General features: G+C 46.3%; 1 protein-coding gene and 1 pseudogene across 1 annotated transcript in view; one reads left to right on the plus strand and one right to left on the minus strand.

The window, feature by feature from the left end:
• Nucleotides 1-24,158, minus strand: part of LOC124621865 (phospholipid-transporting ATPase ID) — a 538,522-nt gene that overhangs the window by 431,023 nt on the left and 83,341 nt on the right.
• Nucleotides 5,995-6,112, plus strand: LOC124623545 (annotated as a pseudogene).

Consider the following 24,158-nt stretch of genomic DNA (forward strand, 5'->3'; position numbering starts at 1 on the left):
ACTTTACTTCGCAGCTGTTATGAGAGACGCGACCAAAGCCTGTAGTAATCAAATTAGTCTCGACACAAGGACAGACAAAAGTGTCTTCAACATCTCTCGCCTCAGAACAAAAAGTCGCGTAACCAAACTATCCATCTTAGAGATTCTCTAAGTGGATGATGTATGCATGATGGCTAATTCTTGCGAAACTCATCAGACTTACATAAATCTGCTAAATTCCTGCTGCAGAAGATTTGGCTTAGCCATTAGCATCACGAAGACGCAAGTTCTCAAACCGCCATTTAGAGGTCTTAATGCAGATGACTCCAGTATTGAGATAAATAACAAACCCGTGCAAAATGTGTCAAATTTCAAATACCTGGGAAGCCAAATTAGAAGTGACAACAGCCTGACAACGGAAATCGCTGCGTGTATAGCCAGCGCAGCCTCAGCCTTCGGTAAGCTAAATGACCGAGTATGGAAATCACGTGATCTCAAACTACAAACAAAAATTGCAGTCTACAAAGCAGTAGTATTATCCACCTTACTCTATGCCTCGGAAACCTGGTGCTGTTACAAAGCTGAGATTAAGAAGCTAGATAAATTTCATTTTCGATGTCTGAGATCAATTCTGCGCATCAAATGGGAAGACCGTGTCCCAAACACGCAGATTTTGCGCCGAGTGAAACTGGCTGGTATTGAAGCTTTAATAATGAAACATCAACTGAGATGGAGTGGTCACATAGTACGCATGGATGACGGTAGGCTACCTAAAGCGGTGTTCTACTCGCAGCTCTCGTGCGATGTAAAGACACCATTAAACGCCTCCTTGCAGCCTGTGGCATTCCAAGCAACCGTTGGGAGGAGCTAGCATTGCGCCGATCGGAGTGGCGATCAACTGTACATAAGAGCATCGAACAATTCGAGCAAAAGCGTCTAATGAACCGGGATGCTAAAAAGAGAGCTCCGAAAATCTCAGCTCAAGCCTGTCTACACGTATACTTACAACTCTGCTGGTCAACTTCACTGTGCTTCATGCAACAGGATATTCAAAGCGAAATTCGGATTCGCGAGCCACATTCGAGCCTACCACAACAAGGACAGAGAAGACTGACGGAGTCGCTGTCGCCGGACATGGCGAGGAGGACATCATCATCATCAATCCAATCTCAGTTCGACTATATGTCCATTTGGGTTAAAACTATTGGTCCTGTCTCGACATCGTAGATCTGTGTATGAATTTTGCACCCTACATACCCCTAATCACGTTTTCGATGCCTCCCTTTCACGAGCGTTGCTTGAAAATGCCTTCTTAGTTAGAAAGTGCCCATTAGTAACTCAAAAGTTTTGCAGAAGGTATGCAGGTTTGGTCGAAAGAATTATAGTATATTTCTATAGGTAAGAGCTAACTTCGTCTTTTGCAAGACCTCCATTTACACTATGAGATCAAAAGTATCCGGACACCCCCAGAAACATACGTTTTTCATATTAGGTGCACTGTGGTGCCACCTACGCTCCATATCAGCGACGTCGTGAGACAGCAGAATGGGGCTCTCCGCCGAACTTACGGACTTCGAACGTGGTCAGGTGATTGGGTGTCACTTGTGTCATACGCCTGTATGCAAGATTTTCACACTCATAAACATCCCTAGGCCCACTGTTTACGATGTGATGTGAAATGGAAACGTGAAGGGACACGTACAGCACAAAAGCGTACAGGCCGATCTCGTCTGTTGACTGAAAGAGACCGCCGACAGCTGAAGATGCCGTAATGTGTAATAGGCAGACATCTATCCAGACCGTCACACGAATTCCAAACTGCATCAGGATCCACTGGAAGTACTATGAGAGTTAGGCGGGAGGTGAGAAAACTTGGATTTCATAAGCCACACATCACGCCGGTAAATACCAAACGACGCCTCGCATTGTGTAAGGAGGACATTGGACGATTGAACAGTGGAAAAACGTTGTGTGGAGTATACAATGAGGCGGTCCGATGGCAGGGTGCGAGTATGGCGAATGCCCTGTGAATATTACCTGCCAGCGTGTGTAGCGATACCAGTAAAATTCGTAGACGGTGGTGTTATGGTGTTGTCGTGTTTTTCATGCAGGAGCTTGCACCCCTTGTTGTTTTGCGTGGCACCAACACAGCACAGGCCGTCATTGGTGTTTTAAGCACCTTCTTGCTTCCCACTGTTGAAGAGCAATTCGGGGATGGCGACTGCATCTTTCAACACGAACGAGCACCTATTCCTGATGCACGGCATGTGGCTGTGTGGTTACACGACACTAACATCCCTCCTGGATGGACTGGCCTGCGCAGAGTCCTGACCTTTGGGATGTTTTGGAACGCTGACTTCATGCCAGGCCTCACCGACAGACGTCGAAGACCACTCCTCAGTGCAGCACTCCATGAAGAATGGGCTGCCATTCCCCAAGAAACCTTCCAGCGCCTGACTGAACGTATTCCTGCGAGAGTGGAAGCTGTCAGCAAGTGTAGGCCAACACCATATTGATTTCCAGCATTACCGAAGGAGGGCGCCACGAACTTGTAAGTCATTTTCAGCCAGGTGTCCGGATATTTTTGATCACATAGTGTATATGGACAACGTTTCTCGTTGTCTCTGATTTTTTTCTTCTTGCTTGCTATGACTGCTACGTCAAAGCAATGCTGGTTGATGTCGAATACGTAGGTTTCGCATCTAAATGTCAAGCAGCTGTCACACATAGCCTTCACGAGTTAAATTATATTAGATGGCTGATATTGGCCGATTTCCGAAAATCCATATAGAACCTCGAGCTGTTTGTCGACTACCTTGCGCATTGTGTTAATCCCAGATAAAAGCACTCACGAAAAGGTCACGCGACGTGTTATCAGCTGCTACTTGCGAGTGGCAGGAAACTCTACGATATCTCGTAAATTTGTCATCTAGATATGACTAGGTACGACTAAGAACTCTTACATAAGTTATCAGTAAACACTTCCGGCCTAGATCGCCGTCGTCGATCTGTAGAATTTCTTCTCCCTGACATTTCGTTGTCAACTACGGAGAACATCTTCCGAGGTGAGTCGACGTCAGGGAGAAGAAATTCTACAGATCGACCACGGCAATTTAGCCCGGATGTGTTTACTGATGAAGACACCGACCGTGAAAGCCTACATGGGATGATTCTTACATAATTTAATTACATATACGAACTCGTTTGAGAATTTCAGTGCGAATTTAATAATGCCACAAAACGTTATTTTTTTAAAAATTTTTAGGACGTTGTTCTCATGGATGCTGGTTCCCAGCAAGTACCGGAAAATTTCTATCGTAAATACACTGCTGGCCACCGTAAATGCAACACCAAGAAAGACAAGAGGTAGCACAACAAAATTTATTTTGTAGATAACATGTTGACCAAGTATCAAATGATTACATTTACAGACGTCTGTGACATGTGGTTCCTGCCAGAATCAGTAGCCAGAGTAGCCGCCATTGTTGGAGATCACCGCTCCCACACGTCTCGGCATTGAGTCAAAGAGACGTTGGATGTGTTCCTGGGGTACAGCAGCCCAAGCAGCTTCCACACGTTGCCAAAGATCATCTGGTGTGGCAGCTGGGGATGTAATCTGGGTCACTCGTTGAGCAACCATGGACCACATGTTTTCTATCGGCGAAAGATCCGGAGAGCGAGCCGGCCAGGGAAGCACTTCAATCTGGTTATTGACGAAGAACCTTTGGACAATGCGTGCCACGTGTGGTCGCGCATTATCCTGTTGAAATATGGCTGTGGCCGAGCCCTGAAGGTAAGGAAGGACAACTGGCTCCAGCACCTCGGATATGCAGCGCCGGCTATTTAAAGTATCGGCAATGCGTACTAGAGACGTGGGAGAGTAATATCTAATACCGCCCCATACTATAATACCCGGTGCAAGACCAGTGTGGCGGTGCATAATGCAGCTGTCCAGCATCCTCTCTCCACGTGTCTCCACACTCGAATCCGACCGTCATGGTGCTGCAGACAGAAGCGTGCCTCGTCAGTAAAGACAACGTCATTCCATTCGACCATCCACATCCGTCTGTCATCACACCATTGGCGACGGAGACGTCTGTGGTTCTGCGTCAATGGTAGACGAAGCAATGGACGTCTTGCGGACAGACCACTCTGCTTTAAACGGCGTCGAATGGTACGCGCAGACACTGGATGATGCGTTACAGACGCAATGTGCTGTGCTATGGTTCGGGGTGTCACTGAGCGATCCGTCACTGCCATGCGCACAATTTGCCTATCAGCACGTGCAGTGGTGCACCAAGGTGAATGCGATCGACCACGTCGGTCCGTCGTACCCTCCTGCATCCAACGGTCACATATCCGCATTACAGTTGTTTGGTTTCGTTCAACACGACTAGCGATTTCTCTGTATGATAATCCACAATCTCGGTAAGCCACTATACTTCCTCTGTCGAACTCGGACACTTGATCAAACGATGTTCGCTGTTGTCTACGAGGCATAACTGATCGTCTTGTGAAACAACCACAAGGTAAACACACGTGCCGAACGTACACTCGTCGAAATCGCCAAGCCTTAAATGGCGCTATGAGGTGGCGCCACAGGCGCGCGTGATGTGCATCTGCGCTGAAATTCTAATCAGTTGCATATCTCATCGCTGCAAACCCATGGTGTAAATTTCACTTGATTCGGATGCTTCCTTAAGGGTGTTGCATTTACGGTGGCCAGCAGTGTAGTAGCAGGATATCGTCTGCCGTTAGTCTGCCTTTGTTTACTATACTACACATTGTGTGTTACTGTGAAAGTGTCGCCGGCCGAAGTGGCCGTGCGGTTAAAGGCGCTGCATTCTAGAACCGCAAGACCGCTACGGTCGCAGGTTCGAATCCTGCCTCGGGCATGGATGTTTGTGATGTCCTTAGGTTAGTTAGGTTTAACTAGTTCTAAGTTCTAGGGGACTAATGACCTCAGCAGTTGAGTCCCATAGTGCTCAGAGCCATTTGAACCATTTTTTTGTGAAAGTGTCAGAAACTATAATAATCACAGTCCAATACTACCCAATTCGATTTTATACGTCTGACGGTTAATCACCATGTACTTATGAGACTACTACTCTGGGCACTGTATTTCGGATTTGCCATTTCGTTGAATATAGAAGAGTCATCCATTTTAAGGAGGTAAACACCATTTGAAGTTAAATCTATCAATAGTGCTGTTGTATCCGCCTGGCGGCCGATTCCTCTACACTCCAGGTGGCTGTGCGGGCAGCTTGCCAACCACGAGGGCATGTACAAACGGCTCTCGTCAAAACAGAGGCGGCGTGCCCGTTTCAGCCAGAGAGCGCAGTCGGCACGGCTCTCTTTTGCTACACCACGCCGCGTGCCCTCGCAGGGCCACGCACATACCCATTCGCGCCCGCTCCATTCCGGCAGAACAGGCCCAGTTCATAGTGGTCTTTACCAGCAAGACGTCAGCCGCCAGGCGCCAGAACCACCGTCACCGTAACGTCCCAGATCTTCACCGGCTGTGGGTGCTGCACTGAAATTTTTCTTCGAAGGGGTGTGGCGCCACTTCATGGATTGCTGTTTTGTTTCCAATTGGAAGTGATGGACCTGTGTTTCATCGCCTGTGACGATGTTCGACGAAAAATTGTAACGACCAGCCTCGTAATGTGCAAGTAATTCCTCACAGATGGCCCTACGTTGCTCTTTATGGTCTTCTGGTAGGCAGCGGGGAGCCCAGCGGGGAAACACCTTTGAGTACCCAAACTGGTGGACGAGTGTGGCAGCACCACCAACAGAGACGTCCAGCTGTGCAGCGAGGTGTCTGATTGTGAGCCGCCGATTAACCCAAATGAGAGTGTCCGCACGTTCCATCATTGCAGCAGGCACAGCTGTGTGCGGCGGTCCGACATGCCGGACCTTGTTGGAATGATGACGGAAGCCTCGCCTAACGACTCAGCATGCTTTTGTTCACTGTCAGGTCTCTATAGACATTCTGCAAGCGGCTATGAGTATCTGGGCAATGGCTCTGCCGCAGTGGATACACCGGTTCCCGTCAGATCACCGAAGTTAAGCGCTGTCGGGCGTGGATGGCACTTGGATGGGTGACCACCCAGGCCGCCATGCGCTGTTGCCATTTTTCGGGGTGCACTCAGCCTCGTGATGCCAACTGAAGAGCTTTTACAAAGCTGTTTCACAGAGGAAGACCACACTGCCGTTCCTTCTCTAAATCCTCGCACAAACGAAAAAATGGCTGACACCGAAATAAGTGTCCAAGGAATAGAAAAGCACAGGTAGTCCCAGTCTTCAAGAAGGGTCGACGGGCAGATGCGCAAAACTAATAGGTCTATATCTCTGACGTCGATCTGTTGTACAATTTTAGAAAATGTTTTTTGCTCGCGTATCATGTCATTTCTGGAAACCCAGAATCTACTTTGTAGGAATCAACACAGATTCCGGAAACAGCGATCGTGTGAGACCCAACTCGCTTTATTTGTTCATGAGACCCAGAAAATATTAGATACAGGCTCCCAGGTAGATGCCATTTTCCTTGACTTCCGGAAGGCGTTCGATACAGTTCCGCACTGTCACCTGATATACAATGTAAGAGCCTACGGAATATCAGACCAGCTGTGAGGCTGGATTGAAGAGTTTTTAGCAAACAGAACACAGCATGTTGTTCTCAATGGAGAGATGTCTACAGACGTTAAAGTAACCTCTGACGTGCCACAAGGGAAGTGTTATGGGACAATTGCTTTTCACAATATACATAAATGACCTAGTAGATAGTGTCGGAAGTTCCATGCGGCTTGTCGCGGATGATGCTGTAGTATACAGAGAAGTTGCAGCATTAGAAAATTGCAGCGAAATGCAGGAAGATCTGCGGCGGATAGGCACTTGGTGCAGGGAGTGGCAACTGACCCTTAACATAGACAAATGTAATGTACTGCGAATACATAGAAAGAAGGATCCTTTATTGTATGATTATATGATAGTGGAACAAACACTGGTAGCAGTTACTTCTGTAAAATATCTGGGAGTATGCGTGCGGAACGATTGGAAGTGGAATGATCATATAAAATCGATTGTTGGGAAGGCGGGTGCCAGGTTGAGATTCATTGGGAGAGTCCTTAGGAAATGAAGTCCATCAACAAAGGAGGTGGGTTACAAAACACTCGTTCGACCTATACTCATCAGTGTGGTATCCGTACCAGGTCGGGCTGACGGAGGAGATAGAGAAGATCCAAAGAAGAGTGGCGCGTTTCGTCACAGGGTTATTTGGTAAGCGTGATAGCGTCACGGAGATGTTTAGCAAACTCAAGTGGCAGACTCTGCAAGAGAGGCGCTCTGCATCACGGTGTAGCTTGCTGTCCAGGTTTCGAGAGGGTGCGTTTCTGGATGAGGTATCGAATATATTGCTTCCCCCTACTTATACCGAGGAGGTCACGAATGTAAAATTAGAGAGATTCGAGCGCGCACGGACACTTTCCGGCAGTCTTTCTTCCTGCGAACCATACGTGACTGGAACAGGAAAGGGAGGCAATGACAGTGGCACGTAAAGTGTCCTCCGCCACACACCGTTGGGTGGCTTGCGGAGTATAAATGTAAATGTAGATGTAGGAGCTACTCGACCGAATAGTAGCGGCTCCGGTCAAAGAAAACCGTCATAACGACCGGGAGAGCGGTGTGCTGACCACACGCCCCTCCTATCCGCATTCTCAGCTGAGGTCGGATGGTCCCGATGGGCCACTTGTGGTCTGATGACGGAGTGCTTCTTATGGATATCTGCGATGCTTCGGTTTTCCGCGAAAAGAAACTCAATGGCAGGCTAACAATAAGTAAAGCGCCGCCACCTATAGGAACTTAATGAAACTACAGTGGCTGAAGACAGAATATTCCACGACGTCTCACAACAAATTCCGCATTTTCGCGACCGAGGAAAAAATGTATTCCATTACTTACTGAACGCCCCTCTTAGATTGAGGTAACATTGACGCATCTTTGAATGATGCTCGAAATCGTACACAGAAAATGGAGTGGCGATTACCAACTGAAAGTTTTTAAGCGTACTAGACAGTGTTTGTCTGGTGAATTTCTAGTACATTCAAAGGTACGTCATTTTTTTCTGATCTGTTTTACTTCTTAATTTCAGCCCAATTATTTCACAAAACATTTGAGCGCTTATTTTTCAGTTTTTTTTAATTTTCATATTTTGTTCGAAAACCATGAGCTATATTAATCCATCGGCATTCTTTTATAAAGAATTTATAAAGCACTCCGTCTTCAGGCCACGAGTGGTCTACCGGGACCATCCGACCGCCGTGTCATCCTCAGTGGAGGATGCGGATAGGAGGGGCGTGGGGTCAGCACACCGCTCTCCCGGTCGTTTGATGGTATTCTCGACCGAAGCCGCCACTAGTCGGTCGAGTAGCTCCTCAATTGGCATCACGAGGCTGAGTGCACCCCGAAAAATGGCAACAGCGCATGGCGGCCTGAATGGTCACCCATCCAAGTGCCGACCACGCCCGACAGCGCTTAACTTCGGTGATCTCGCAGGAACCGGTGTAGCCACTGCGGCAAGGCCGTTGCCCCAGTTAAGAATTTATAGCTCACAAGAATCCGTGCTGCTAAATTTAGTTTCAATTCAATAAAATAATTTGTCCACTTTCCACTCTTCGTTTGGCTATGAAATTTCGGACAAAATTCCGTTGTGCGATTTCTGAGGGGTTCCTGTTTTCGCTCTGATCAAAGCAATAAATGATGGAATGAAAAAAATTAGGTCAGCATGCAAAAGTACAATGGACTGTATCTGTTACTTTCATTTGGTTGCCCCTAGACTGGTTTCAACAAGAAGAATGAATGATGACGCGGAACTGCAACCGAATGAGTCGGTTATTTTCATTCGGTTGTTCCCATCACTAGTGTATGTCTGTGTGAGTGTGTGTGGCGAATTAGTCGGAGGCAGCGGCAGCGGAAAATCGACAGAACGCATTTTCATGGCTGCGCGACACGTTTGGTTCGCCCCAGCAGCCACGGATCTGACCAAGCTCCCTCGCTTAGGTGTCTCCACCTGTTCGTCCCTTCTCTTCTGACGTGCAGTGTAGCAGAGTCGACCGGAAACCTGACCCCCGCGCCGCAGCAGCTGCAGTTCACGGGTGGGGGATGGGGGGGGGGGGGGGGGCGTGCGGGACGTGATGTCGCCGTCAGCGGATGACGCGCGTGCCGCCGACCTGTTGAGCGCTGCCCGCTGGACCTGTTGATCGCACGGAGGCTGGTCGCAGGGGCGGGCGACCACGGTGCGCTGTCCGGGAGGCCCCTGGTTCGAGACCCGCCAACGCCGCGGCAGGACATCATTAGCGTTTTAAAGTGTTGCACTCTCATCATACCCATGAAACATTCCAGAGCGGAACGGTGAACAAACTCTACTTCAAAGGAACTGTGGTGTCACCGCCAGATACCACACTTGCTAGGTGGTAGCCTTTAAATTGGCAGCGGTCCGTTAGTATACGTCGGGCCCGCGTGTCGCCACTATCAGTGATTGCAGACCGAGCGCCGCCACACGGCAGGTCTAGTCTAGAGAGACTCCCTAGACTCGCCCCAGTTGTACAGCCGACTTTGCTAGCGATGGTTCACTGTCTACATACGCTCTCATTTGCAGAGACGACAGTTTAGCATAGCCTTCAGCTACGTCATTTGCTACGACCTAGCAAGGCGCCATATTCAGTTACTATGAATGTATTCTGAACAGATAATATTGTGAATCACGTATTGTCAAGAGCGACGTTCATCATTAATGGATTAAAGTTAAGTATCAAACTAATTACGTCCGCTTTCTGAATTCTCATTCCTTGTCAAGTCCCAGACCTCACGTCAGTATAGTTCTTCCCTCCTCAAGCCAGCCTGCGTGAGCTAAAACGCGTGCATTTCGGCCTCCACTAGTAACACGGTGTTGGCTCTTCTGCCAACCCAACAGGAACCGTCCCGGCATTCGCCTTAAAGCGATTTAGGGGAAAATCAAGGGAAACCTAAATCTGGGTGGTCGTTCGGGGATCTGTGCCGCCTTCTTCCCGAATACGAGGTCAGTGTCTTAACCGCTTTATGCGATAACTTCCTTCACCACCTTTCCCCTACTGGAATTGCACTGAAGCGCCAAAGAAACTGGTATAGGCATGCATATTCAAATACAGAGATACGTAAACAGTCGAAATACGGCGCTGCGATCGCAACACCTATACAGGGTGGTCCACTGATTGTGACTGGGCCAAATATCTCACGAAATAAACGTCAAACGAAAAAACTCCAAAGAACGAGACTTGTCTAGCTGGAAGGGAGAAACCAGATGGCGCTATGGTTGGCCCGCTAGATGGCGCTGCCATAGGTCAAACCGGTATGAACTGCCTTTTTTTAATACGAACCCCAATTTTTATTACATATTCGTGTAGTACGTAAAGAAATATGAATGTTTTAGTTGGACCAGTTTTTTCGAATTTGTGATAGATGGCGCGGTAATAGTCACAAACATATGGCTCACAATTTTAGACGAACAGTTGGTAACAGGTAGGGTTTTTAAATTAAAATACAGAACGTAGGTACGTTTGAACATTTTGTTTCGGTTGTTCCAATGTGATACAAATACCTTTGTGAACTTATCATTTCTGAGAACGCATGCGCCGACCAGAGTGGCCGTGCGGTTCTAGGCGCTACAGTCTGGACCCGAGCGACCGCTACGGTCGCAGGTTCGAATCCTGCCTCAGGCATGGATGTGTGTGATGTCCTTAGGTTAGTTAGGTTTAATTAGTTCTAAGTTCTAGGCGAGTGATGACCTCAGAAGTTAGTGCTCAGGGCCATTTGAACCATTTTTTGAGAACGCATGCTGTTACAGCATTAATGCAATAAATGCTCAAAATGATGTCCGTCAACTTCAATGCATTTGGCAATACGTGTAACGATATTCCTCTCAACAGCGAGTAGTTCGCCTTCCGTAATGTTCGCACATGCATTGACAATGAGCTGACGCATGTTGCCAGGCGTTGTCGGTGGATCACGCTAGCAAATATCCTTCAACTTTCCCCACAGAAAGAAATTCGGAGACGTCAGATCCGGTGAACCTGCGGGCCATGGTATGGTGCATCCACGTGTCATGAAATATGCTATTCAATATTCCTTCAACCGCACGCGAGCTATGTGCCGGACATCCATCATGTTGGAAGTACATCGCCATTCTGTCATGCAGTGAAACATCTTGTAGTAACATCGGTAGAACATTACGTAGGAAATCAGCATACACTGCACCATTTAGATTGCCATCGATAAAATGGGGGCCAATTATCCTTCCTCCCACAATGCTGCACCATACATTATCTCGCCAAGGTCGCTGATGTTCCACTTGCCGCAGCCATTGTGGATTTTCCGTTGCCCAATAGTGCATATTATGCCGGTTTACGTTACCGCTGTTGGTGAATGACGATTCGTCGCTAAATAGAACGCGTGCAAAAAATTTGTCATCGTCCCGTAATTTCTCTTGTGCCCAGTGGCAGAACTGTACACGACGTTCAAAGTCGTCGCCATGCAATTCGTGGTGCATAGAAATATGGTACGGGTGCAATCGATGTTGAGGTAGCTTTCTCAACACCAAGGTTTTTGAGATTCCCAATTCTCGCGCAATTTGTCTGCTACTGATGTGCGGATTAGCCGCGACAGCAGCTAAAACACCTAATTGGGCAACATCATTTCTTGCAGGTCGTGGTTGACGTTTCACATGTGGCTGAACACTTCCTGTTTCCTTAAATAACGTAACTGTCCGGCGAACGGTCCGGACACATGGACGATGTCATCCAGGATACCGAGCAGCATACATAGCACACGCCCGTTGGGTATTTTGATCGCAATAGCCATGCATCAACACGATATCGACTTTTTCCGCAGTTGGTAAACGGTCAATTTTAACACGGGTAATGTATCAAGAAGCAAATACCGTCCGCACTGGCGGAATGTTACGTGATACCATGTACTTATACGTTTGTGACTATTATAGCGCCATCTATCACAAAGCGAAAAAAAGGTCCAACTAAAACATTCATATTTCTTTACGGACTACACGAATATGTAATAAAAAATGGGGGTTCCTATTAAAAAAACGCAGCTGATATCCGTTTGACCTATGGCAGCGCCATCTAGCGTGCCAACCATAGCGCCATCTGGTTTCCCCCTTCAAGCCAAACGAGTTTCGTTCTTTGTAGTTTTTTCGTTTGATGCTTATTTCGTGAGATATTTGGGCCGGTCACTATCAATGGACTACCCTGTATAAGACAACGAATGCCTGATGCATTTGTTAGATCGGTTACTGCTGCTACAGTGGTAGGGTATCAAGATTTAAACTAGTTTGAACGTGGTGTTATAGTCGCCGCACGAGCGATGGTATACAGCATCTCCGAGGTAGCGATGGTGTGGGGACCATTTCACGAGTGTACCGTGAATATCAGGAATTCGGTAAAACATCAGATCTTCGACATCGCTGCGGCCGGAATAAGATCGTGCAAGAAAGGGACTAACGACGACTGAAGAACATCGTTCAACGTGACAGAAGTGCAACCCTTCCGCAAATTGCTGCAAATTTCAATGCTGCGCCATCAACAAGTGTCAGCGTGCGAACCATTCAACGAATCATAATCGGTATGGGCTTTCGGAGCCGAAGGATCATTCGTGTGCTCTTGATGACTGAACGACACAAAGCTTTAAGCCTCAACTGCGCCTGTCAACACCGACATTAAACTGTTGATGACAGGGAACATGTTGCTTGATCGGACGAGTATCGTTTCAAATTGTTGCGAGGGGATGAATATGGGTATGGAGACAACCTCGTGAATCCACGAAACCCTGCATGTCAGCAGCGAATTTTTCAAGCTGGTGGAGGCTTTGTAATCGTGCAGGGCGCGTGCAGTTGGAGTGATATGGGAACACTGACACGTCTAGATACGACTCTGACAGGTGACACGCACGTAAGCATCCATTCATGTTCATTGTGCATTCCGACGGACTTGGGCAATCCCAGGAGAACAATGCGACACCCGACACATTCAGAATTGCTACAGAGTGGCTCCATGAGCACTCTTCTGAGTTTAAACACTTACGCTGGCCACCAAACTCCCCACACATGAGCATTATTAACCATTTATGGGATGCCTTGCAACGTGCTGTTCAGAAGAGATCTCCACACCCTCGAACTCTTACGGATTTATGGACAGCCCTGCAGGATTCGTGGTATCCAGCACTACTTCAGACACAGTCGAATCCATACCGCGTCTTGTTGCGGCACTTACAAGATATTAGACAGGTGTACCAGTTTCTTTGGCTCTTCAGTGTATGGAGTTGTCGTTGACGGCGCGTCAAACACTAATAATTATCTTGCGCCACGTAGGGAATGACGCACATCTGTTGGCTACTCTTGAGAAGTCCCGTACCCAGAGGATGCAGATGCAAAGATAAATCCGCTCGTGGCGAAGAGTTCTCGGGCTTCCAGCCGGGTGGCGATGTCTCCAAACTGCGACGTTTCGACGAGTGACATACTCATCATCTTCTGGCGAAGTGCCGAGACTTTGCGGATGCCGGTCCCTTTATACCTGCGGTGTGCCCCCCACCACCTGGCCGCGGGAGGCTGGGTCCAGCGGAGCCGGCGGGCGGGGTGGAGGGGGAAGCGGGTGCGCCGTTCGTGTCTCTGTCAGAGCATTCTGATCGCGTCTCGTGAGCTGGACGGTTCTTGTTGCGTTCCTGGCGTATTGCGGCTAATGCTGGATTCCAGGCCGCGCTCAGTTGATAGCCTTCGTCTCTGTTCACAAGATTCTCGTGGACCCGCACACAGACCTGTACCTCCATGCAACCAGCTGCCACCATCCGGCGCAACGCCAGTCAGTACTGACCACCTTGGTGCATAGGGCGCACGTCATTTGTGACAAAGAAAGCCTCTCAGACGAATTACACCACCTAAGAGAGGTATTCCGGAAAAACGGGTACAGTGAAACACAGATTGGCAGGGCCTTCAAGAGGAGACAAGCTGACAAATTTCAGGAAGAGGAAGAGGAAGTTAACAAGAGACTCGCCTTTCTTCCATATTTGGGGCCCACATCAGCCAAAATCGGGAGGCTATTAAGAAAATCGAACATAAATACCGTCTTCCGACCACCGCCGAAGACGAAAAGAGCTGCTGGGCTCAGCTAAAGACCCACTCAAACTAAACATACCTGGTATATACAGCATTGCCTGCGAATGTGGTGTGCAGTACATTGGTCAAATGCAGCGCTGCATCTCTAAAATGTGCGAGGAACACATCAGGCATGTTCGACTTGGACAGATAGAGAAATCTGCTATAGCTGAACATAGCATCAAAGAAAACCACACCTTTGATTTCGAAAACACCAGGGTGCTGTGCCGAGCCGGCAGCTATTGGGATAGCGTCATTAAAGAATCAATAGAAATACGGGTCCACCAGAATCTTGTGAACAGGGACGAAGGCTATCAACTGAGCGCGGCCTGGAATCCAGCATTAGCCGCAGTACGCCAGGAACGCAACAAGAACCGTCCAGCTCACGAGACGCGATCAGAATGCTCTGACGGAGACACGAACGGCGCACCCGCTTCCCCCTCCACCCCGCCCGTCGGCTCCGCTGGACCCAGCCTCCCGCGGCCAGGTGGTGGGGGGCACATCGCAGGTATAAAGGGACCGGCATCCGCAAAGTCTCGGCACTTCGCCAGAAGATGATGAGTATGTCACTCGTCGAAACGTCGCAGTTTGAAGACATCGCCACCCGGCTGGAAGCCCGAGAACTCTTCGCCAGCTGTATACGCCGGGAAAGCATACATTCACAAATCCGCTCGTGTTCCTCTCTTCCGCCTACGAGAAGGCGTGTTGATAAAGTGAAGTTGGTTAACTAAACTGCTGCTCGTAAGTCCCAGATGAAAGACGTGGTGAAAAGTACTGACACGTTTACATTTTTTCAAGCCACTGGTTCGGAGTTGCTCATCAAAATAACTTATAGAATATTTATGACAATGGCAGTGACTGCAGCCTCTAGTGAACACAATTGCAGCAAATTAAAAATGATAGAAAAGTACTTAAGGTAGAGCATGGGTGAAAGCAGGTGTGAAATTAAGCTATCTTGTCGACAGAATATCGCCACAGTTACTGACTTCGACTACAGTGAAATGATCAATGAGATTGTTTCGCTCAAAGTAATGAAACGCAAAGTAAAATTATAATAAAGCACACTTCCTGAAAAGGGATATTTTCTCAACTCTCTGTTATACGGTGTAAAATAATAACCGCTATCAGTCACAACAGAAGGTGATTTTGTTTAACACACGACCGGTTTCGGGCTTGTGCCCATCTTTAAGTGGTTTACATTGATAAATATGTTTCCATACTTATTGTTGGAGATCAGTGTGTAAATCAATAATAAATAATGTGATGATAAGTAAATAGACATAAATGAATCATTTCAAAGTGATTAAGCGACATGTGTTGTAAAATGTTATGGTACGTACATGTAGTTGGTATATCCATATCATTTTCACATTACATTTATCACCATTTTTTTAGAAAATATTTCGTTTATTACATAGTAAATGTGTATTAGTCACTACGCAGTTATTGTTGTCTCCATATTATGTATTTGATAAAGTAGTGGCATTTCAGATGTTAGTAACTTGATAAACACGTGCACTCACAATAACCATTTATTTACGTTGGATTATAGAAGATATGGTCACAGAGCTTAAGTCAAAGAAGTGCAGAGATATTACACATACGTGCTATGTATCACGTCTGAACGTTCTCAGTTGTGATTTCCTGTCAGAAAGGTCACAGTTCGTAGTAACTGAGGTAATACCTGGCGTTCCCTAAGGAACTGTTATAAGCCGTCTGCTGTTCCCTATCTACATATACGATTTAGGAGACAATCTGATCAGAGCTCTTAGATTGATTGTAGATGATGCTATCATTTACCGTCTCGTGAAGTCATCAGATGATCAAACCCAACTGCAAAATGATACAGCCAACATATCAGTATGATATGGAAAGTGGCATTCGACTTTAAGCAATGAAAATTGTAAAGTCATCCACATGAGTACGAACGGGAATCTGCAAAATTTCGGTCACATGATAAATCACACACATCTAAAAGGCAGTAAATTCAACTAAATAATTTAGGGATTAGAATTACTAACCAGCTCAACTGGAACGACTACAGATAATATTACACAAGAAGCTAACCAAAGAGTGCGATTTATTGGCAGAATACGTTTAAAATGCAACAGGTCTACTAAAGAGACTGCTTGGACTACGCTCGTCCGCCCTGTTCTGGAGTATCGATTGAAACGCCCCCTTAGAAAAATTAGTGAATTACTGTGCTGGTAAACCCCTTACATTATTTGATTTTCAAACAGCTGAGCAGAACTGAACGTACTCCGACATTTCGCTCTTTACCTATTCTGATCAACACTAAACTGACACACAATATTTTCAGCGCAACGCAATCTGACTTTCAATAATCCCTACAAAAGAATGGCCCTGACTAACATTAAACTATACCTTTCACAAATCACTTACCTCACAAAAATCTTCGTTACTCGAACTACTGCAATACAGCGAGCGCCAATACTGCCAGCTAAATAAAAGATTCAAACTACTGAAGGCACTAACTACTGATAGGCATAGTCAGCAAATGAAAGATTTTGATAGGGAACAAACAATGTATTTACCTTAATAGTGTTCAAAGGTCATTATATATATATATATATATATATATATATATATATATATATATATATATATATATATCAGTTCATGACATCCAGTCTTACAAATTTACTGTCTCTAATGGACACACGTCCAGATCATCCGCTCTCAAAACTCCGCAATCTCTCTCTACACATCCACCACTGCTGGCGGCTCACCTCCAACTGCGCAACGCTATGCGCTGTTAACAGCCAACTGCCCAACACCACAATAGCCAACAACAATGCAAACCAGCCACAGACTGCACACAGCACAGCCAGTGATTTTCATAAGAGCGCTAGGTGGCGTTACTAACATCAAAACCTAAACAGCCTACTTACCGGTGTGCCGTGTGGGATCCGCGTCAGGTAGGATTGACGGAGGACATCGAGAAAGTTCAAAGCACGGCAGCTCGTTTTGTACTGTCGACAAATATGAGAGAGAGAGCCGCGAATATGATACGTGAACTGGAGTGGCAATCTTTCAACCAAAGGCGTTGCGGCAGGGGGTGTCGTGGGGTATCTTACCGTGGGGTTTCCTACGAGCAGTGGCGCACGAAACCTGTCGGAGGCCCGGGCTGGCAAAATAAACAGAGGCTCCCCTTGCTGCCCCCTCCCACCCTCCTCACCAAGCAGGAGTTCTCCGAGAGTTTCAAACGCAAACGAAAGGAAGTCACACATTGCTTATTATCTTCATTTTGTGTCGTGATGGTTTACAAGGTGTAACGTTATTTTAGGTAACACTGAATGTGACTGCTCTCGTAATCTCGTTGCTATTAACCATTACATGATTTCTGTTGTTCGAATCTATTGTTTATGTTTCGCAACTAAGTCGGCGTAGAGCGAGCAGGGTGTATAAAAATGGATTCCTATTTCCCAAACTAAGAGGAAGGTCACTGTCTACATAAAACTTCGTTCAGTGCATGGTGGAGGGTACTTTACTTACGGATTGCAACAAAAGCCACAGTGTTGCTCTGATCTTGATGAAATTTTGTTCATTTGATCTTCAAAACAAGGGGAACCTCGCCGTCTACGTGAAATTTCATACGGTGTATGGCGGAGGGTGCCTTACAACAGAATTACACATCGTTTGACTGATCAGCTTGGGAGTTGGCTCATCTATGAATGTTTTCGTGGTGAAGGCATTTACACAAGCCAACGTATGCTGGGTGGCGGAGGGTTGTCCTACCTTTAAATAAATTCAACATCGTTTCGTCAATGAGCATGAAAGTTGGCAAATATACGAGGGCTATCCACAAAGTACATTACGTTTTGGAATTAAAAATAAATAAAGTATTGGAAATTTTTTTTATTATATACAGATGAAAGCCGCACTTAAATACTACTTTTCTACATAGTTGCCATTTAAATTAAGGCACTTATCGTAGCGATGGACGAGCTTGGGAATTCCTTCGTCGTAAAATTCGGCCGCCTGCGCCTTCAACCACGTGGTTACCTCTTCTTGAAGCTGTGCGTCGTCATCAACACGCTGCATAGCCAACCACTTCTTCAGTGCTGGGAATAAGTGGAAGTCGCTCGGTGCCAGGTCGGGACTGTACGGCGGATGAGGAAACAACTCCCACTTAAAAGATTCGAGAACTTCACGAGTGGCATTTGCCGTGTGGGCCCGGGCGTTGTCGTGAATCAGCAAGATCTTTGAGCCCAACTTTCCCCTGCGCTTGTTTTGTATTGCTCTTCTGAGGTTGTGCAGAGTTTGGCAAATACCTTTGAGAGTTTATTGTAGTGCCTCTTTCCAGGAGATCCACAAAAATCACATCTTTTCTGCCCCAAAAGAGGTAACCACGTGGTTGAAGGCGCAGGCGGCCGAATTTTACGACGAAGGAATTTCCAAGCTCGTCCATCGCTACGATAAGTGCCTTAATTTAAATGGCAACTATGTAGAAAAGTAGCATTTAAGCGTGGCTTTCATCTGTATATAATAAAAAAAAATTCCAGTACTTTATTTATTTTTAATTCCAAAACGTAATGTACTTTGTGGATAGCCCTCTTACGTATTTTTTCATAGATAGGGAAAGAGGAGATGGCATGACGGAGGCGGAGGAGGAATATACGGAGAGAGGAAAACGTGATGGGGGCGGGGAGGGGAGAGGAGGTGCATCCAGAGAAGTGAGGGAAGCAGATTAAAAGAAAGAGGGGGCAGCAGGTAAACAGAGAAAGGGGGAAGTGGTGAATGACTATTGGAACACTGTAATTAGTTGTGTTATTGTGAATTTGATGACAAGCAGTGGGGGAGGCTGAGTTGGCAAACACCTCGTTAGGGAACCGGTCGCTCGGGACAGCTTCGCTACCTGCTGCACCCTTGGAGGAAACCACACGGTAAGAAACCCCACGTAGCCCGGCAGGGTCTGCTCATGAAATTCCAGGCAGCAACTTTCTCCTCCGAATGAGAAAATATTACGTTGGCGCCCACCTACATATGGAGAAACAATGATCATAGTAAAATGAGAGCTCGCACGGAGAGGTTTATGTATTCGTTTTCCTCGCGCGCTGTTCGATAATGGAACTGCAGAAAAACAGCTTTAAGGCGGCTCAAAGAACGCACTGGCAGCCTGTAAACTGTCAATTACAGCGTAATCATGTAGATGTAGATGCTTCTCCGACAAGAAAGTTTAAATAAGTAAACACGAACTTAAGTGTGTTCAAGTGTGTGTGAAATCTTATGGAACCTAACTGCTAAGGTCATGAGTCCCTAAGCTTACACACTACTTAACCTAAATTATCCTAAGGACAAACACACACACACACACCCATGCCCGAGGGAGGATCCGAACCTCCGCCGGGACCAGCCGCACAGTCCATGACTGCAGCGCCTGAGACCGCTCGGCTAATCCCGCGCAGCAAACACGAACTCAGTTTCAGGAGGCATTCAACTGAGTATTCAACGCAATCGATAGTTTTTTCACTGTGTTCCGAATCCCATGATGGCACTGTTCACATTATGGCACGTGATACGTTTGGGTGTCGCACGGTAGCTCGGTGGTAAAGTGCTAGACTGCAAATCCCAAGCTCCTGAGTTCGACCCCCGGTCAATCGTACGATTTTATCTGCAGTTTTTAATTTCTTCCACCTGTGGGATGCCTATTAATGTGAAAAACGGCTGCACCGTGGTTCGGTAACCGCCTTAAATGGTTGGGTAATTCAGTTTAAAGGTCGGAGAAAGATGACGACATACCACCTATAACAGGACATTGCCTAGGGAAGCACTGTGAAGTCGAAACGAACCTACGGTTTGACGACAGGCTTACGTCTTCACATTTTTTGGTACGACACGGTACAATGGGACGTTCGATTTCTGCCCTGAGCACTCTCGCTTCCGGCTGGTGCTGGCACACTGCCCAGGCTGTTGTCGGGGCAACAGCACTCACGTCTGCCTACCTGTTGCTGTGCGGGCATCCGCCGCACTTGGCATGAAATCTGGTTAGCGGCTTCAGCGCCGTCACCTACTCGTCACCAGCCGTCTGAAAAAGCTGGGAACAGTTGCGCCGGTAGAAGCCCGACCAGCGACTATGGTCAACACCGACTCAAAGGAAGACCTCGCCGCTTGTTGGTGACGTCACGTCAGCTAGGCACGGCGAACGCCAGGTCTGTTGCAGGCAGAAACGCCTGGGCGTGCTTATCACTATAAATCTCTTATTTTTGGACATAATGTTTGGTATCGTTTTGGATTCTGCAGTTTTATTTAGATGAAAGATTTTCTTACTATCGTAAAGCTACATAGTTCTGTATTACTGAATCCTGTCGAAACAAACGTAGATCAATATGAGAAGATGCTTTGCCCCATTGCAACTATATTTACTTGATCCATTTTGTTATCGAAACTTACCCCAACCCCCTTACAATTAACTCGCTTCTTTTATTTATTTATTTTCGTTTGACATCGTCACTGGAAATGTGAACTAATTTACATGTGTAAATGTCCAACTGTTGCCAGTCATTACATTACAGTCGTTTTCAACGAAAGGAATTCTAAACAGGAAACAAAATTAGCTTCATACATCGAAAACACTGCTGCGCTTAAACTTTTTTAAACATGCACATTAGAAAAGTTAAATATTCCCCTCTTGCAACTGAAAGGAGAAACTTTATAAGATAAAAAAAAATTTTATTTGATAAAACAAGTATCTCTCTTTTGCATCTTCTCCTGTCCCCCACCCCCTCCCCCAACGTGTACAATCGCAAGATATTTCATTAACATTCAGTGCTCCTCACCCCATAGTCAACCGAGATACCTAAAGAAGAGCACCAATATGTTCACAGTCTCTTGTAAAGGCAACCCAGCACAAACGTAACTTCCTCAGATTTATAAATAAGGTAAAGAAGGACATATTCTCTTGGCGATGGACCATGAAGTTGTTTTTGTATGTCAATCCTTAAAACAGGTGGAAATTTAAGTTCAGGACTACACTGTTTGTTAAGAAGTGTAATGAACTGCACAATTAATTGATTGCAGAAATCTCTCAGAGCAATGTGTGTTGGTCAACTACCGCCAATAGTTCCACATTTTCCTGTGTCAGAGAGGGAGACACCACCATTATGAGTATGCCTGCAACAGACCTGGCGTTCGCCGTGCCTGGCCGACGTGACGTCACGAACAAGCGCCGAGGCCTTCCTTTGAGTCGGCGTTGCTATGGCTCGCACCCTCCACCCCCCCCCCCCTCCCCCACCACACACATAACATGCCCCCTCACACACACACACACACACACACACACACACACACACAGAGAGAGAGAGAGAGAGAGAGAGAGAGAGAGTGCTGCGGACAGAAGGGTGGGTTCAGGAGGGAGTGGGTGGGGGATTACGGCTTCTTACTTTATCCCCTCCTCAAAAAATACTGGTTCTCTAATATGTGAGAAACCCTTGGGGAACGGATAGGAGACTTAAAAAGAAGCAAAAATGTTCAGGTATGCTTACTGTAATTTTTTTATTTTCTTATGTAGACACTTGTTTTGTTGTTACATGTTTGCTTCGTTGTTGTCCTTTTGTTTCCAAATTTCGAGTTGATTTCTGGAGGTATTTTTTTTTCTTTTCTACATCTAAGGGAGTGAGACAGGGTTGTAGCCTTTCCACGATGTTATTCAATCTGTATATTGAGCAAGCAGTAAAGGAAACAAAAGAAAAATTCGGAGTAGGTATTAAAATCCATGGAGAAGAAATAAAAACTTTGAGGTTCGCCGATGACATTGTAATTCTGTCAGGGACAGCAAAGGACTTGGAAGAGCAGTTGAACGGAATGGACAGTGTCTTGAAAGGAGGGTATAAGATGAACATCAACGAAAGCAAAACGAGGGTAATGGAATGTAGTCGAATTAAGTCGGGTGATGCTGAGGGAATTAGATTAGGAAATGAGACACTTAAAGTCGTAAAGGAGTTTTCCTATTTGGGAAGCAAAATAACTGATGATGGTCGAAGTAGAGAGGATATAAAATGTAGACTGGCAATGGCAAGGAAACCGTTTCTGAAGAAGAGAAATTTGTTAACATCGAGTATAGATTTAAGTGTCAGGAAGTTGTTTCTGAAAGTATTTGTATGGAGTGTAGCCATGTATGGAAGTGAAACATGGACGAAGGATAGTTTGGACAAGAAGAGAATAGAAGCTTTCGAAATGTGGTGCTACAGAAGAATGCTGAAGATTAGAAGGGTAGATCACATAACTAATGAGGCGGTATTGAACAGAATAGGGGGGAAGAGGAGTTTGTGGCACAACTTGACCAGAAGAAGGGATCGGTTGTTAGGGCATGTTCTGAGGCATCAAGGGATCACAAATTTAGCATTGGAGAGCAGCCATCAAGGGATCACAAATTTAGCATTAGAGAGCAGCGTGGAGGGTAAAAATCGTAGAGGGAGACCAAGAGATGAATACACTAAGCAGATTCAGAAGGATGTAGGTTGCAGTAAGTAATGGGAGATGAAGAAGCTTGCACAGGATAGAGTAGCATGGAGAGCTGCATCAAACCAGTCTCAGGACTGAAGACCACAACAACAACAACAACAACAACAACAACAACAACAACATCTACATCTACGTGGATACTCTGCAAATCACATTTAAGTGCCTGGCAGAGGGTTCATCGAACCACCTTCACAATTCTCTGCTTTTCCAATCTCGTATAGCGCTTTTTTCTTGTCTTGTCTTGTCTTCTCAAGGCTAAAATACTCAGAATCTCTACCATCTGCTCTAACAAAAGGTTCTAAACGCATCATGGATTGTCTTGCTCGCTTCCATATTCCAGGATTCTGCTGTATCCGCCGAAATCCCTGTTGAAAACGCTGGCGAAGAATGTCAGCATTCGCGATAGTCTAGAACACTCTATGTCCTTTAAAGCCCCCCCCCCCTCCCCCCATCGGCCTCTCTCCCAAAATTAAACTCAAATGGACTGAGATCGGCAGGCTTAGATGTTGATACCCCACGACCAGTCCATTTATTTGGGAAACGCAGATTTAAAACTTGTTGCACGTGGCGCCACGCCCCATCGTGCATGAACCACATGCTCTGAAGTCTAGTGGAAAGTCCTCCACTCCAGTCAGAAGAATGACAGGTCCAATTACTCTGTTTCTAATTATGCTAACGCATACATTAATGCTAAACTGCTGTTGACGTCTTGCTTCCAAAACTACAAATGGTTTCTTATTCGTCTGAGTACGAGTGTTGGAAGAAGTCGTAGTCCATTTCTGGTATACTTTGCCTCATCGGTGAATACCGCAGTAGGCAGAAAATGGTGATCCTGAGCAGACATTACCAGTAAGAAAACACAAAAAGCTTTTCTGAGATGAAAATCTGTTCGGATAAGACCTTACACTCTCTGAAGATGGTTTCTATAAAGGAGCTGCCCGCATCTCGTGGTCGTGTGGTAGCGTTCTCGCTTCCCACGCCCGGGTTCCCGGGTTCGATTCCCGGCGGGGTCAGGGATTTTCTCTGCCTCGTGATGGCTGGGTGTTGTGTGCTGTCCTTAGGTTAGTTAGGATTAATTAGTTCTAAGTTCTAGGCGACTGATGACCTCAGCAGTTGCGTCGCATAGTGCTCAGAGCCATTTGAACCATTTTTTTTTTTTATAAAGGAGCTGCCCTCGTAACACTTTCCGCGCTGTCACACGACTCGCATTCTGTTTCTGTTATTTCTCTGGTACTGCTGCCATTACTGTCCTCAACACGAGTATGATGAAGTACTCGATCTCCTAAATCAGGTGTTTTAGCCCTATTTCGTCTCCCACTGTGGAACGACCTTTTCTCAAAAGAGCGTGTCTGCACAAGACGACCATGTATTCTTTGAACGGTCATATTGTTCAGTAAATGTCTATTAGAAAATGTTTCAGCATACGAACGTCTGGCTTCAGACTCATTGCAATTTGTAAGTCCATACGTGAGATGCACGTCCGCCATGTGACGATAAGAGT

The sequence above is a fragment of the Schistocerca americana genome, chromosome 7, assembly GCF_021461395.2.
Source record: "Schistocerca americana isolate TAMUIC-IGC-003095 chromosome 7, iqSchAmer2.1, whole genome shotgun sequence".
NCBI lineage: Eukaryota > Metazoa > Arthropoda > Insecta > Orthoptera > Acrididae > Schistocerca > Schistocerca americana.